The following is a 5,016-nucleotide window of genomic DNA, read 5'->3' as shown; positions in this document are numbered from 1 at the left end:
GAGAAGGGCGTTGACTCACACAAGAGGTCACCTGTAGTTTGAAAATAATTGTTGTATAGCAATTTTGAAAAGTCAGGCAAACATCAATAAATGAATAAAAAGAGGACAATTAAAAGCTTGATAGTTCTGTCTACACATGTAAAGGACACTGGTGCCAGACATGTGTGTGTGTGTGTGTGTGTGTGTGTGACGGCTAAACGTGGCTCAGCTCCACCTCCTCCTGACTAATGACGCTTCAATCCTGTCTGTTTAGGGGGTGACCGGCATGACCTGACCTCCTCCCTTGGTGTATACACTGCCACAACAATAAACTTATCAATCAATCATCAATCAAATTTAAAAGGCGAGTAATGAGAGGGTGGGGACAGCGGGGGAGGAGGAGGCGGCGATCGATGAGATGGGTTTGTTCTGTGTCACTGAGAGGGATAAACGTTACATACTACGTGTTAGATAAAGTCAAGGGGATCCTGTACTGATTAGCCTATGTGTAAGTCAAGCCACTTACTTCGTCTAGGAACATTTGTAGCATGTACAACAATGATTTAGCGACCTTTTAGCGACTTTTCAAGGTGGAGCTGGTGACGTAGAATATTTACATTTGGCAAAACTGCCCATCACCACCACCACCACCGCCAGTGACAGTCGACCACTTTATCACCAGACACGAGACCTACGAACACGCTTACCGCTCCACCTCCACCAGCTCCACCAGCTCCACCTGCTCAGTGAACAGGTGAGTCTATTAATAGAGTGGAAGGCAGGAACGTGATGGGACAGTGATGGGACGGTAATGGGGCTGATAATTGACTAGAAAGCTGTATAATAATGCACTGAAGGGTTGACGTGACGTGTGGGGATGAGTGGGTAGTGAAGGGTAGTGAATTAATGGTGCCACAGTGTCACTAGTGATTTCTAGTTTATTACAAGGAAGAACTGTCTTGAAAACCCGGCTAGTTGTCTTTGTGGCCTTGTGAATTTGTCGTGGTAAGAGAATAAGCGATTTTAAGGATGTTTTTTTTATGATTCTGGTGATATTGTTAAATTTCTAGTTCATTAAAAGGAGAAACAGTCGTGAAAACCCCGCTAGTTGTCCTGTAGCCATGGAAAATTGTCACAGCGAGAGGAGGCGGCGTCTCTGAACCTGGGCCAGTGTGGAAAGCAGTATTCCTCCAGTTATATAAGGTGTAGTGCTGCAAGATATTACAGTGAACTCTCTCTTGTATAGTGAATGGCGAGAAAAAGATGGAGAGAGTCTTTGTAACAGTTGAACGTCCCAAACTGACACCGAGTAAACACCCTTATCACCTCTCCCTCTCCCCTTCCTCTCTCTCTCTCTCTCTCCCTCTCCCTCCTCGCCTGTCTTGAATCACTTCATTAACGAGGGCGGCTGAGGCAGAGTATGGGCTGACTAGGGAAGACTGGGCTTGAGTGTGGGCGTGGCAGGTTTGGGTGGCAGTGGGCGTGGAGCTGATGACGCCGCCGATAACTGTGTCTGTGGAGAGAGAGAGAGAGAGAGAGAGAGAGAGAGAGAGATGTTACGTTCACCGGTTAAACTGGTAAGATTGGCATCGGAGAGCCGGTGAACAATAACAATAAAAAAACACTGCAGGTTCACTGGTGAGGAAATGCAAAGGATCACTTTAAAAGCTACTTTAATAATCCATAATGAAATTGACACATATATAACAAGAAACATGAAACACAGATATATAACATGAAACATAGGAAAATGACACACATATACATATAACACAGTAATAAATACAACAATAAAGAACCCAACTTAATACCTAACAATAATCCTAATCCTATATAGAGGCAATGTGGAAAACACGGACGAGGGGAAGTGATACTTATGCGGTGTCGCAGTGGTGAAATGCTGGGTGATGGTTGATCCCACGGTAGACCCAAGAGGCGTTGTGTTCACTGGTTGAGGCTTGGATCTCAACTCCCAATCCAGAAAACCAAGAGCTGGCTCAACACTTTCGGTTGAGTCGAAAGGGGCCGCGTGAATCCAACTTCGGGACAGTAGCCGGGCTTCATGAAACGGTGACGTGGAAGGTTCACGAGACGGTGGCGTGGAAGGTTCACGAGACGGTGACGTGGAAGGGAGGCGGAGAGGTGGCGAACGAGGTAACAAGCAGAGGAGGTGATGGTAGTAATGCATGTTACGGGCGGGCCGTAACATTTCCTCCCTAAGACCTCCGTAATGGGCTCATGAAGGAGGTGAGACGGGAGATCTTGATAAGGCGTCGGCGATGATGTTGTCCACCCCCTTGATATGATGGACTTCCAGGTTGAAAGGTTGAGTTAACAAGGCCCACCTAAGAATGCGTTGGTTTCGGTTCCTCATGGCGTACAGGAAGGCCAGAGGATTGTGGTCCGTGAAGACCTTGGTGATGTGCGGACCAGGATGAAGATAGCACTCAAAACGTTGGAGCGCCAGCACGAGTGCCAGAGCCTCCTTTTCGATGGTGGAGTAGTTGAGTTGATGGTGTTTCAGTTTTGCAGAGTGATAGGCGATGAGATGGAGGATGCCGCTTGTGGGGTCCGGTTGTAGGACAGCACCCACTCCAACTCCACTCGCGTCCACTTGTAGATGGAAGGGTCGGGAGTGATCCGGCGTCCAGACCACTGGTTCCGAGGAGAGAAACGCCTTGAGGTGTTTGAAGGCTTGGTCACAGGCCGGGGTCCAGTGGAAGGGGACGGAAGTGCTGAGAAGGTCCGTCAAGGGGGCGGCCAGGGTGGAGAAGTTCTTACAGAAGCGTCTGTAAAACCCAGCCATCCCCAAGAACCTCATGAGAGCTTTCCTGGTGGTAGGAACAGGGAAGCCAAGGATGGCCTCCACGTTAGCTCTCTTGGGGTGAACCTTGCCGTTCCCCACCACATGTCCCAGAATATTAAAAGGTAACTTGTTCTTCCATTTTTCCAGGACCATTAGATTGAGCAACTCCAAAAAGGTGGTAATGTTAAGGGCGGCTAACCATTTCTTAAAGCTTTTCCTACTAGCTTAGGGACAAGGAGAGACACCCACTGATCCTTGGGCCATTTATTCCTATTAGCAATGCTCTCAAAAGCGCGAAATGACCCGTCAACATCAGATTCATCAAAAGGGGGAACTAGCGGAGCAGCTGTAGCAGGATTAAAGCTTGCTAACTGTTTCTTTATAATCTATTTCTTCCCTCTAAACTTAGCGTCATTTCGTAGGGCTAACTCCTGAATTTCTAACTCTTTCTCCTGCCTTCTAAGTTGTAACTGAAATTCTCTCTCTTATCTTTTCTCTTTGCATTTTCTGCCTGTAGTTGCATTTCTTTTTTGCCTGTAGTTGCATTTGTCTTTCCTGTAATTCTCTCTCTTTATCTTTATCTTCTTTTTCTGCCTGTAGTTGCATTTCTTTATCTTCTTTTTCTGCCTGTAGTTGCATTTGTTTTCATGCATCCGGTATTCTAGTTTAAGCTTCTCAATTTCCCATTGACTTATCCTACTCTTATCCTGTTCTTCCTGGGGACTGTGTATTATAGTCCTCGTAGAGGCTGACATGGGAGTTAACTCTTCTATGGCATTTCCTAGCAACTGACCTTCTTGCACTAGATGTTCAACAACTACATTCTTAATGACCTCTTTAGTCATCTGAGACGTGATGGGAACATCAAAATGTTTAGCGATGGTCTTCCATTGGTCCTTCTTTATATTAGCATATTTAAGTTGTTCCAGAGAAGGGTCGGCACAAAATCTTCAACGTTAAACTGAGCGGAAGCCATATTAAATCGATGTTAAACCACAACAAAAAAATGATAAGCGAATTACTTAAGTGAGGAACTTGGCAGAGTGATAATAAAGGCAACCTTGAAATTACCTAGATTATACTTAAGTAAACACTTATGAGTACAATCACTAATGAGGGGTAAACTAGAGAGTTACGGCATTAAGAGGGATCCGGATTACTCTAGTTACGAGACTTGAGAGTGAGGAGCGAATTGTACTGAGACTTGTTATTGATAAGGAGGCGGATTAGTCTGAGAGACTAGTTAAAATGGCCGATTCTAACTAGCGAGAAAAATGATCCGCGAAGTGAGGGAATTGAGGGTTCGCATGAACATATGATGATCCCAACACTTGGATAACACTTATTACACACCTGCCTATGTGCAAAAATAGAGATAAGTGCTATCGGTGAACACGCCTTTCTACCTGGTTTCCTGCTCTACCACTGCTATGCGATACCAATGAAAGTCACGAAGCACTTTAACCCAAAAGGAGCCACTTGATCGCACAAAGGTAAATTTAAACCACACGCAGAGTAAGTCACAGAAAAAAAACACATCAGAGTCACAACACCACAGAAACACAAGCAATCACAGAAAAAAGTCACTGGAAAAATGGAACACTGAACATGGGTTATAATGGTCCTGTCACGGTCGCCAATTGTTACGTTCACCGGTTAAACTGGTAAGATTGGCATCGGAGAGCCGGTGAACAATAACAATAAAAAAACACTGCAGGTTCAACTGGTGAGGAAATGCAAAGGGGATCACTTTAAAAGCTATTTTAATAACCCATAATGAAATTGACACATAGATATAACATGAAACATGAAACACAGATATATAACATGAAACACAGGAAAATGACATACACATATACATATAACACAGTAATAAATACAACAATAAAGAACCCAACTTAATACCTAACAATAATCCTAATCCTATATAGAGGCAATGTGGAAAACACGGACGAGGGGAAGTGATACTTATGCGGTGTCGCAGTGGTGAAATGCTGGGTGATGGTTGATCCCACGGTAGACCCAAGAGGCGTTGTGTTCACTGGTTGAGGCTTGGATCTCAACTCCCAATCCAGAAAGCCAAGAGCTGGCTCAACACTTTCGGTTGAGTCGAAAGGGGCCGCGTGAATCCAACTTCGGGACAGTAGCGGGGCTTCATGAAACGGTGACGTGGAGGGTTCACGAGACGGTGACGTGGAAGGGGAGGCGGAGAGGTGGCGAACGAGGTAACA

At 45.3% G+C, this 5,016-nt stretch overlaps 1 protein-coding gene across 2 annotated transcripts in view; it reads left to right on the top strand.

Moving 5' to 3' along the window:
• The first annotated feature begins 677 nt into the window (after positions 1-677).
• LOC123503511 (neurogenic locus protein delta-like) overlaps positions 678-5,016 on the top strand; it is a 13,030-nt gene continuing 8,691 nt past the window's right edge. The window contains exon 1 of one of the 2 annotated variants that reach the window (XM_045253352.1): positions 678-733. The gene's annotated coding sequence lies outside the window, so the exon portion shown is untranslated. The remainder of the gene's footprint in view (positions 734-5,016) is intronic. The other variant, XR_006674490.1, reaches the window with a different exon arrangement.

Source organism: Portunus trituberculatus, chromosome 14 (assembly GCF_017591435.1).
Source record: "Portunus trituberculatus isolate SZX2019 chromosome 14, ASM1759143v1, whole genome shotgun sequence".
Lineage (NCBI taxonomy): Eukaryota > Metazoa > Arthropoda > Malacostraca > Decapoda > Portunidae > Portunus > Portunus trituberculatus.
This window is presented reverse-complemented; position numbering and strand designations above follow the sequence as displayed.